Source organism: Amphiura filiformis, chromosome 9 (assembly GCF_039555335.1).
Source record: "Amphiura filiformis chromosome 9, Afil_fr2py, whole genome shotgun sequence".
Taxonomy (NCBI): domain Eukaryota; kingdom Metazoa; phylum Echinodermata; class Ophiuroidea; order Amphilepidida; family Amphiuridae; genus Amphiura; species Amphiura filiformis.
This window is the reverse complement of record NC_092636.1, coordinates 34544373-34557083: the sequence shown is the minus strand read 5'-3', so window position 1 is coordinate 34557083 and position 12711 is coordinate 34544373. Positions and strand designations below refer to the sequence as shown.

The following is a 12711-nucleotide window of genomic DNA, read 5'->3' as shown; positions in this document are numbered from 1 at the left end:
TGACCTCAGGTGACCCCGAATTGACCTTTTTTTAATTTGGCTCTTAATGTTGACTGTACCCACCTAGTTTCATGGCCATCCGACAGTTTTTACCAATTTGACCTCAGATGACCCCTGGTGACCCTCAAATGACCTTCCAAAATTTGGCTCTAAATGTTAACTGTACCCACCAAGTTTTATGCCCATCTGTCAGTTTTTGCTAATATGACCTTAGATGACCCGTATTGACCCCAAAATGACCTTCCCAACATTTGACTCTAAATGTTAATTGTACTCTGAAAGTTTCATGCCCATCTGACAGTTTTTACCAATTTGACCTCAGATGACCCCTGGTGACCCCCAAATGACCTTCCCAAAATTTGGCTCTAAATGTTGACTGTACCCTCAAAGTTTCATACCCATATGACAGTTTTCACTAATTTGACCTCAGATGACCCCTGGTGACCCCTAAATGACCTTCCAAATATTTGGATCTAAATGTTAACTGTACCCACCAAGTTTTATGCCCATCTGTCAGTTTTTGCTAATATGACCTTAGATGACCCGTATTGACCCCAAAATGCCCTTCCCAAAATTTGACTCTAAATGTTAATTGTACTCTGAAAGTTTCATGCCCATCTGACAGTTTTTACCAATTTGACCTCAGATGACCCCTGGTGACCCCCAAATGACCTTCCCAAAATTTGGCTCTAAATGTTGACTGTACCCACCTAGTTTCATGCCCATCCGACAGATTTTACCAATTTGACCTCAGATGACCCCTGGTCACCCCCAAATGACCTTCCCAAAATTTGGCTCTAAATGTTGACTGTACCCTCAAAGTTTCATACCCATATGACAGTTTTCACTAATTTGACCTCAGATGACCCCTGGTGACCCTAAATGACCTTCCAAATATTTGGATCTATTGACTGTATACCCACCAAGTTTCATACCCATACGACAGTTTTTACTAATTTGACCTCAGGTGACCCCGAATTGACCTTCCTTAAATTTGGCTCTTTTAATGCCGGAGAAAACCAGGCAGTGGCAGGAACATCAAGGTTGTCCGAATTTGCCCATATTTGGTGTAGTAGGGGTGTTTGATGAAACATTCTCACTGAAACTTTTCCAGGATTTTGACCCCTCAAAGGGTTTATAGCCCTTATTTGTTTTGGTACAATTTACCCACCTTAAAAATGGATTAATTTTTCCTGAATTTAAGCCAATTTTGTATTCTCATTTTTTCACAAGTGGTTGAAGTTATTTAAGTAAATTAAGTATTTGTAGGAAACATCTACCCCGAGCATTACAGGGAACAATTGACATTCAACCAACCCCTATCATTTGGCTCTAGGGGTGTCTAAACATACCCCCCCCTCAAAATGTCTTAAAAATTGAATTTTTAGTTGAAGAATTCAAATGCAAATATAAAAAATATACATCCAAATTTTTGTTGGTGTCATTAGAGTGACTCAACATGTGGCTGTGGGAAACAAATTAGAATATCTTGGGGCGGTGTTGCTTTTTTTTAGAAAATACAGTGTTGCTGACCTCAGATGACCCCTGGTGACCTTTCGAAACATTTGGCTCTAAATGCAAACTGTACCCACCACATTTTATGCCCATTTGGCAGTTTTTCATAATTTGACCTCAGGTGACCCCGAAATGACCTTCCAAAAATATGGCTTTAAATGTTGACTGTACCCACTAAATTTCATGCCCATATGACAGTTTCACTAATTTGACCTCAGATGACCCCTGCTGACCACCAAATGAAAAATTGAGCTCTGACCCGAAATGACCTTCCCAACATGTACCAAGTTTCATGCACATCTGACAGTTTCTACTAATTTGACCTCACATGACCCCTGGTGACCCCCAAATGTTTCATGCCCATACGACAGTTTTTACTAATTTGACCTTAGATGAACCTTGGTGATCCCGAAATGACCATCCAAAAATTTGACTCTAAATGTTGACTGTACGCACCAGGTTTCATGCCCATACGACAGTTTGTACTTATTTGACCTCAAATGACCCTTGGTGACCCTGAATTGACCAAACAAAAATTTGACTTGTAAATGTTGACTGTACCTGCTGACAATTTGACCTTGGATGACCCCTGGTGACCCCGGCGATTTGACCCCAAAAACCTAAGGCCTAATCAGGTCGAGATTTCCTGGCCCCGCTACTCCCCACAAAGTTACGTCACTGTACCCCATACGGATCTCCACATGTGGTCAAAAGGTATTTTGCTTCTTACGCATAAATTATGCAAATTAGGTATTTAATTAACATATTTTGCACTGAAAATCTAATCAGATCGAGACCCTCTGATCATTCTACCCCCTCTCAAGTTATGGTTCTTACGCGCACTGTGTGGTTCTTACGAATCCCTGTACAGCTCCACGAGTTGATTTCTTCACATTTCCAACCAAATTTGTAGAAGCGTTCCGCATAAATTATGCAAATTAACGATGATGCAAATTAGCTAGGCCTATGTTAATTTGCATATTTTTCACCAAAAAGCATACAGTCAGAGAGCACAGTAGGATATCCTTCCTGCCACCAAGTAGCGTCCCCATAGGTCTTACTGATCCCCAGATACAGCTCCGGATGGACAGACACCAACCCCCCCCCCCACACACACACCCACACGGAATATACTTCAGGCGAGACAAAAACGCAAGCATATATATGCAAACAATCACAATTAATCAAGCAATCAAATTGATTAATTTGTTTGATCAAACAATTATCAATCAATTGAACAATTAAACTGTCAATCAAACAATCACTTAAATGAATAATCACACAAAAAATCAAGCAATTAATTTTAAGAAAGTATCTGAAATGTTTTTAAATAAATGATCAACCTGATAATCAACCCAAGTGATCAAGCAATAAGGTTACTCAATCATTTAAATAATCAATAAAAAGATCAGAGATTGATTGCTTGATTGTTAGATTAAAAAACAAGATGTTGATATTGATTTTGGGTTATTTGCTTGATTGTTTGAGGTTATTTGCTTGATTGTTTAAATTGTTTTTTTTTTCGTTCAAATGTAATTGATTAATGAATCGAACATCACAAACCAGCCATCCACCCTATTCATAAATTGATTGATTGTTTAATTATTTAATTGCTTGATCGATTATTTGTTCGCTTGATTGATTGTTTCATTTTTAAATGATTGTGTTGATTGCATAATTGCAAAAGATGTTGATATTGATTTTGGGTTATTTGCTTGATTGTTTGATTTTTCAATTCATTGTTCACTTTATTGTTCGAATGTAATGGCTCAATTGATTAATGATCGAACAATAACAAACTAGCCATCCACCCTATAATCAATCACGAAATCAATTAAGCAACAGCAACCAAACATTCATACAATCAGCCAGGATTTTCACCAAAAATATTTGAAATTTGGGCGAAAATCAGGCTTTTTTTTATTTATGAATTTTTGACCCATTATTGGTGCAAATTTCTCATAGTTGGTCAAAATTTTTAAAAAAATAAACAAACAGCTCCTAGATATTTTTTACCTAGTTTTTTAAAATTAATAAAAAACATTCTTGCCCCAAAAATGTTTTTGTTACGTTTAACAAAAAAAGAAGTGGGCAAAAAAACCGATTTGGGGCCAAAATTTAGCATTTTTGCCCAAATTTGACCTCACAGGTGTATTTATCAAGTGTTTGCCATTCTAAATGTGTTAGACCAACAATTGAGCAGTTATGAGGCCTGAAAACTTCTGTGTAAAACATTTGCGGGAATCATCTTTGATTCACACAAATCTGTTTACGAGAATCTTTAGTACACCATTGGGCATTACATTCATGCAAAAAATAGAAATTCAACAAAAATTGAGGGCGTTGCTGTGGAGCAAATCACACAATAATGGCTGTAATGAAGGTCTTCCTGAGATACACAAGCAATAGAATGGGTTGTTCCCGAAAAAGATGCACCTTCTATAGAGGAGTTCATATTTCCGGACTTTTTGTCCAGTCATGATTGTTGGAAATCCAGACTTTCAAAGTGTCTAAATACGAACAAAAGCAAAAACTACTTCAAAATCAAAAATCCTAAATTTAAGGGGTTCATTCCGGACAATTCCTTGATTTTTTTTATACATTTTATTGCATTTCCAAGCTTTTTACAGTTACATTGGCAGCTGGAATTCCAGTCGTTTTCAGGAAGCAAACCTGTAAAATCCAGACATTTTTTTTATTGAAAATTTAATCCTCTATGTGTGCACTAATTTTCTGGAAGAGCCCAATCACATAACAAACAGACCACAAACACAAATATATATGATAATAATTATTTTAATCATCACTATACAATACAGATCAACTACAATAGTACTCAAAACATTTGAATTCATATCCATGTGACGTGTCATATCAAAAGGTGCTTTTGGGCAGGATCGTAAATGGAGAAATAGCCAAAAATCTTTTTTTTTTTCTTCACAATTTGGGTTTGTTGCGAATTGTGATGGTATTAATGTTTAAAATATTGTCTGATAGTTTCAAACCGGAATATAACAGACATCTTGTATTTTTTGAGACATTTTTCAAGGTAATTCCTACTCTCAACATTGTCAATAATAGTTTTAAAGGCCGATATCTCAATTGCCAATTTTATAATACCATAATTATTTACGAACCCAATATCTTCGCTTAGGAATGTCCGATTTCATTGGGGAAAACAGTGTTGTGGAGCAAAATATCTCTATATTTAAGATATGTAAAAACCTCAAAATTGATAACCTGCCCAAAAGTGTTTCCTTTTGACATGACACGTCACATATGGTAAAACATGAGGCAGTTTGTATGCTGCTGTTATATCAGGGTGATCAAAAAGTCAATTTGTGTTCATTTTAAAGTGACTGTAAAAATCACATATGGTTATGTCTACTGGGTGAATTCAGATCATAAACATTTCAAGTTTTGCAGGGATATGCCCAGAAACCATTAGCCCTGGAAGACTAGGAGCCCATCCAGGGGCTGAGTGGATGAAATATGTCCTAAATTGTGCACAAAACCAGGGAGATAAAGCGACCAAAGCCATTGATCCATCCACTGGATATAACACTGTTTTTGGGGTGAACATTGTAGGTTTTATATTATATTGTCAATATATTGCTTGCTTGTAACAAAAATGTTTAGATTTTCAAAAACTTAATAACCCTTCTACTGTAATTACAAATAAGAAATTACCATTGACACTAATATTAAATGTAGTGTTTTTGATCACCCTGTATAACTGAAGGCAACTGACACTGTTGTACAATGAATGAATGTAGATACAATTGAATACAAGGGGGAACTTGGGAATGAGGCACAATAGCAGTAAATCAGGGATCAACATCAACATATTAATGCGAGGGGTGTTTTAAAAAGTCTGTTCTATTCAATGAAAATAAATTGGGCTATTTCAGTTGAAATCCATACACCCCCTATGGAAGACATGACCTCAATCTCACACACAGGGGTGTAGATTTCAACTGGAGTTGCCCATTCAGGCAACCCCATTTGAAATTCACACTCCCTCTGTCTTGTTTACCGTAAGGGGTGTATGGATTTCAATTCGAATAGCCCATTGTCTTTTGTTCCAACATTGTACTATGTTAAAGGTGTATTTTGTGATCCTATCATCCTCTTTTTATGACATTTTTCAGTAGATATTCACGAAAAAAGCTTATTCCCAAAATTTCAGTTGATTCCGATTTATGCATGATTATGTGTATTACACTGCCCCACAGACAATGCGTTGTAATTTCACTGTCACAATATCTTTGCTTAACGGATTAATATGCAAGAAATTTTTTGTACATAAACATATGTAGCCAGAGGTTTCCAGTGATATAAAAATGTCAACTTTCTTTGAGAAAAGTGGGGGGATGATGCTGTGGATTACGAAATTCCCTTTTAATTTGAAGCTGCACACTTAATCAACGATTAAGATCATGTCTGAAAAGTGTGTGACTTTCATAAACCCAAAGTTTACCATTATTTTAGCTTTCAGGATTGTTTTTGTAACTTGATTCCACATGGTCAAGAGGTTTAGGTAAAGGTGCCCTTGCTGTCCTTAATTTAGATTCCTTGGTAATAAAACTTCCCTATTAGTTTTCCCTTGGATAATATGTAAAAAGAATAAACTTGTAGGAATAAACAGAAAGAAATTGTTAATTCCTCTATTTATACAGAACTTGATTAAAAAATATTATCAAAATAGCTAAGATGAGGGCATCTTAATTTAATAGTTCATCTCCAAGCCCTTTCCAAATTAAAAACCTAATGCTGAATGCAGTTTTTTTAGAGTTTTTTTTATCTGTGGGACGAGCTTTTTGACCAGAATAGACCACCTTTTCATCTCTCAAGGAGGTTTCACTCTGGTCAAGATGAAGACTTTTATTGAGATCTATGATTTGACATCTGGTGAAGTCAGACATGAGATTTTTATGTGGTGGATTTGGCAAAAAAATAAAACAGTGGAAAAAAGTGATTTTATTAATGCGCTAGGGCTTTGAGATGAACTATTAAATCAAGATGGCCTAATAAATCGCTTATATTGATAGGATAAGAAATCTGATATCAGTTTCCTAAATTTACCCTTACAAATGAGCCCCCTTTTGGTATGGCCTCTAAACATATCCCCTGGTTTTTTTGTAATAAGTTTATTCACATAGCCCAATACCAGGCTAATGCCTACAAAAATGGTATGACATTCAGGATTTAGGTTAGGATTAGGGTTTAGAGTTATAGTTGGGATTACAAATGAAGGACATGGTTTTAGAGCAGGTAGTGCTCAAAATTCAGTATCGAAGTTATTTAGGCCTAACTATGTCAACGGGATCACGCTCTTTGAGTAATGAACCACAATCGAAACGATCACCACACAAAGTATATGGCAGTCGAAGGCATACCAAAATAGCGTGAAGAGAATTATGTAACCACTTGGATGCTGAATAAGCCAACATCTTCAAGGGCCGTTTATTGGCTTGGGTTTGAAATCTATGGGCCCAAATTCAATAGTAAAATGCTAATGTTACACTGCCACATTTTGTAACATTGAATTTGTAAGACTCTCAAATTAACATTAGGCAATGCCATGGATCAATCAAGCCAGTCTTGCCGACAGAAAATCACAAACAAGCATATTGGCAGGCCTGTAGTGATTTCATAGCCTTTTAGCTTGAGGGCGCCCTATTTCGAGCACTCGGAGTAGGACTAGCTGGGACAAAATAGCACGTAGGGGAAATAGAAGCAGAAACGTCACAGACATTGACACTAAGTAGAGGATGATGTGACCGATGTTTTATCCTATTTTGATCATCTTGCTGGATTTCTCATAAAGGGACTACCATGTTCAACCTAATTCACACCCTGGCTGCTTGTCACTTTTAAAAAGAAAGTCAATTCATAGGGGCACTTCCATTTTCCATGTTACAAAATGGACATTTTCCATGCACATCAATGTTGTATACTTGAAATAACAGAAATAAGAACTGCTAACAAATGTTGCAGCAATTACCAAGAGAGCATTTCGTTTGGTGGTGCAGACTCATGTCCCAGTTGAATAGTGAAAAAAGTCTGATACGTCCAATGATTAGGGCTTAGCTTTGGGTGTGCAAGGTCCCCGGCTGTTAGGGGCAAATCAGGAAACACACAAATCTCCGTACAACAGTGGACGCACAGCAACCATGGGATATCCACTGTTCCTAGATGGTGTACGCACAGTAACCATGGGATATCCACTGTTCCTTGATAGATGGTTTATCAAGATGTAAAACTCCATAAGAAATGTTATACAGTTGCTTGAGCCCACACTTGAATATATAGTGAAAAAACTCAAAATCTGTGTGTTCATGGTTGGAAAGCAAACACTTGTCCTCATGTACTGGTGGTTCAACAAGGGTGTTCATCAGTGGCAGCACCAAGGGGGTATGGGCATTCCTCTATCTTGGGCTTGCCCGGGGTAAAAATTTCTCTTTAATTTTATAGGCAATTTTTTAGATTTTTGCTACCACTAGAAAAAATCCCTGGTGCCACCACTGGTGTTCATGTGTTTGTCATATTTTCAAAATCTTCCTAGTTCATATTCATCTCACAGGTCATCCAACTACGACTTTTCAATAATTTATATTATACCCTTTGTGTGTGACTATTCCATTGAGGTATAGTTGATGTCTTTGGAAAATAGAGATAACATTGCTTCCAAAATATTCAAACATATATGTTAAAAATCATGAAACATTGCATAAAACAACATTGGGATTGAGTACCAAACAATCCCATAATATCTATGTTGATACAACTGCTTTTTTATTTGCAACAATTACAATCATATTGATACACATTAAAGTTAAATAGCTGAATAAGTTAGGATGAGCTGCGTCCATTAACATCACCACATCACAAAGCTTGCTGCTGTAGATGATAAAAGTAGTATATCGAGTACCTTTCTGTCTCTGAAGAGGAGTCGTACCAACCACGGCTCATTGGGTGTCCAAGCATCTTACAGTATTCAAGTACCCTCACACGCTGGCTGAGAAGAGACCCGGTGCTGTCCGTTCACCTGTGTTGCCATGGCAACCTGAGCTGGAGAAGGGGGAGTCCAAAAAATCTCTCAGAAATTTGCAATAGGTGTGCAACCAAAGTAATAAAACTACTAAATTTGTTTGTTTGAAATATTAAATTATATCAAATTTCAAAGCTCATATATGAAACAAAGAAATAAACATAATTTAGCCTTTTAAATATATAATATTATAAAATAAAATTTGTTCTTTACTATTAGTTCACATCAAATTAAGTTTATTAGCAAATACATCATACGCATTAAAAGTTTATATTAAAAGGAAATAACATGTCTTCATGAGCAACAAAAGGTTAGGCATTGTTAGGTAATTAAAAAGCAGCATTTAGTTTTATCATTGTTAATTAGAATGATGTATGAAAAATTGGAAATCATATGAAGTGAATTTAAAATTTGGCGGCCTAAATTTATTACTTTTTTTGTGGGGCCAATATAGGGGCCCTATGAATTAACATTTCCGGTTGCACCTATAATTTATCATGATTATTAGAACCTAACAAAATTAATTAAAAATAAATGATTTAAGTTCAGCCATCTACCAAGCTATTTGATTGTTTAATTAGTTAACCATAATAAATCTATGGCTGAACTAATTAACAATTCTTTTAAACCTGTTAAATGTACAGAACCGATTAAGCTATCCCATAAAGCTACAGCTTTGGTTGCCATAGAAACATGCAAATGAGCAGAGGGCAAACAGAAGAGCATCAGGTCTCCCCTTAGCTCCAGCGCCGGCCAGTGCCACTGCAGCCGGACAGTACCGGTTAAAAATGGTATGTTACATGCAGAGAACTACCATGCAAAATTCTACAGTTAAAATTTTATAAACTTAGAATACATAATTTTCACCCAAACACCATTACAACGTTTTCTTTTAATTTGGAAAATACTTATCTTGGTGGTCTCTAAAGTTCATACTCTCTGATTAAGTTCAGTCAATTAGGCAACATCCAAATGCTTAGGGGGCTGGCATTTTCTTCGGAAGGGGGGTCCCGAATATGTCGGTGACCAGAGTCAATTTTTTATGACCCCCCTATCGCGGACAAAATTTTTAACACCCAAAATAGGGGGGTTATAGAATTATTAAGGGCTGGTGACTTAAAATTTTTCGACCCGCGATAGGTCTGAAAATTCTATGACCCCCCCAGTATTTTTGGGACCCCCCCACTTCCGAAGAAAATGCCAGCCCCCTTATTTGCTGGGCTCTTTCAGTTACACAATCCAGGCATGTGTATACCATCCAGGCAGACAAGCATAGCGCCCTCTCTTATGCTAGCTTCACACTGCATGCTCATCCAAGTCAGCAAGAGACACAAAGTAGCTACGGTAACAATTGCATTTAGCTTTCAAAATCATTGCACGCTCCAGATTTGAACTTCAATAAAAGCACTTAATCAGCAAGTATGATTCAAATTTGGAAGTAATTTGAGTTTCATTTTTATCTAATTCTCATTATCAAATTGCTATCTAAAGATCACTAGGATCTAATCAGTACTGTGTGTCATCTATGTCTCGTGAATAGTCTAGAAATTTATAAATACTATACAATCATTTGTAATACTAAAATCACTATCATACAATAAATAAATTTTTGATCACTGATTGATAGTTGTTATTATTGCACCATTATGTATGAACAAATATTACATAATATATACGTACATTTCAACTGATTTAGATACATTTTAAATACCGTACATTGTTCACACATCTCAAAATTTGTTCCACTTTTAAATAGTATTTTTTGTTTTTGTTTTGTTTTGTTAATTTAAACATCTGAACCAGTAAGTTATTTAGAATGGAAAATTCAGCATTAATTCAGGGGAAATCTCAAGTTCAACAAAATTGATGAAATAATACTCCAGCTCCAGAATGCAATAATTCACCCATGGAACTGAAATTACATGTTGCAGCAAAGGGTTCAATGTGACAATTGTGATTTAACTGTTTAATTTAGTCTTTTTAGATATGTTCCCTTTATATTGAAACGCTGCATAATTCATTCCAGTTGCCCACTTTGAGTAGTTTGGGCCACATAGGGTTGAAACTTGGATCACTGAGTCTAACGACAGTCTTACTACTTCTGACACAGCACAGATAAAATTGTCAACATGCATTTTCCTTTTTAAATTTTCCATACTAAATAACAGTTTTTGATTGGAGTGTATTATATTGTATCACACATTGACTCTCACATTTCATCACGCTACAAGGGATAAATATCAAGGGTTATAGTCCATATTCTATGTTCATAATCTACAAATATAAGACAAACATATCTAGCCTACAAGTGATGAAATTCTCCATGTTCTGGTGCCAAGTAATTTTAGTTGAGTATATCTAATTTTCAAATATTTTATATCTACTTGCGGTGTTTGGGTGAGTTAGTAAGAACAACCTTCACCATCAGTTTCTCAAAACAGATTCAAATTCATATTTTTGGCTATATTTTACCACTATCTTTAGATCAGTGCTCACTTTTTCTCTCTAGAATTGGGTGCCCCAAATAAAACATTTTTTCTAGAATTGGCCCAATTTTGGCTCAAAAAATCCTCAAATTGACTAACTATAAAATACAGGATTACAAATAATTGTGTGCCAAATCTAATTTTCACTGGGCTAAAATAGCAACATATGCCATCTGACTGAGCACTGATTAGTATTAACATCAAAGTCAAATGTGCCTAATCACATTCCAACTTCTTTGTTCTGAATGTTTTGCTATCTCTTGAAATTGAATGAACACAATTTGCCATTGTAGAAGCATGTAACCTCCATGTGCCCACATCCTCAACTTGCCATGGTTGGGTGGCGGGAATGCGGCTTTGGTCACACTGTATTCATTCAAAATGCAGATCTTTGGTTTCTCTACCATAAGTCAGTTTGGCCAAAATTCTTCCCACAGTACAATATGTGGGTATGTGTTAGGAGCACATCCGTTACCACCCTACACATACAATCAACAGAGTGTAACGTATGCAGTCCTGTGCAACATACGCCTTCAGGTTTTCCAGGATAGGCAATCATGACAGGGTAATTTCGATCAACCCCGTAGAGAAACCTAGGATCTAATTATTGTACTTCTAACCCCATATCCATAGACAGTGGAAAACACAAGCCAGAAATACAAAGAATCTGTTGCCCAGATATTAAATTCTACCTGTACTATTATTATCAATGAGAGAAATGGATAGAACCAGACCATCTACAAGGTGATTAGTCAATTGGAAGCATACAATAAATTACTCAAGTACCATGGCTGCCATGTACCATTCTGATTCAAATTATATGATTTTAAGTCTAAAATCTGTCACATTTAATCACAAAAATTTAGTTGACTCTTATTTTGAACTGTCTTAAAATCAATTTTAACAGATTGCTGAAAATTATTGTACCAGATATTCACATTTACAATGATTAAAATGAGTGCAATTCTTAAGAATGACATATGACAGCTATTGATATTGTACTTGAGCACCTCATCAACTACTTTCCAATTGTTAAATATTACTGTCATCTATCTAGAAAAAAGCACCTGTTTCAGTTCAATGACATAAAAAACAATTTCCAAAAACACTATTCATTGAAATATTAGCTGATTAGAGTACAAAACGAACAATTTGTACTAAATTTATTTCGATACACAAGAAGGAAAGTTTATTGAAACTGATATTAAAACTAGATGAAATTTGTATGTTAAGGAAGTAATATAATTATAATTCGTGATCAAAGTAATTACTTTGATCTATCTAAAGTTTTCGTTGAAGCATAAAGATTCTATTGATGATATTAAGACTATTCGTTGTATATGAATATTTGCTATGTATTCAAATAAGGAATGCCCCATCACCATGGAACTCTCTCTGACTGTAGCTAAAATGTAATTTTTAGATTCAAATTATTGTTTTTATATCCAGAGCCATTGTTTGAAACAAAGGAATATATCCTGTAACAGCTTTATTGAGTCTTTTATATTGGTAAAAGTATGTTTTTTTAGTTTTCATAGAAACTTAAACACTGATAAAATAGTCTTCTGATAAGAATTCTTCTCGGTTGCAGAATTAGAATTTATGAGATTCTGCCAAGCTGAGAAATATTTTTAGCTTTGAAAGTGTTTCTTTCTT

General features: G+C 35.6%; 1 protein-coding gene across 8 annotated transcripts in view; it reads right to left on the bottom strand.

Moving 5' to 3' along the window:
* Positions 1-4295: 4295 nt before the first annotated feature.
* LOC140160914 (tripartite motif-containing protein 2-like) overlaps positions 4296-12711 on the bottom strand; it is a 66632-nt gene continuing 58216 nt past the window's right edge. For 6 of the 8 annotated variants that reach the window (XM_072184249.1, XM_072184250.1, XM_072184252.1 and 3 more), the window contains one exon: positions 4296-8589. The gene's annotated coding sequence lies outside the window, so the exon portion shown is untranslated. The remainder of the gene's footprint in view (positions 8590-12711) is intronic. The other 2 variants (XM_072184255.1, XM_072184257.1) reach the window with 1 other exon arrangement.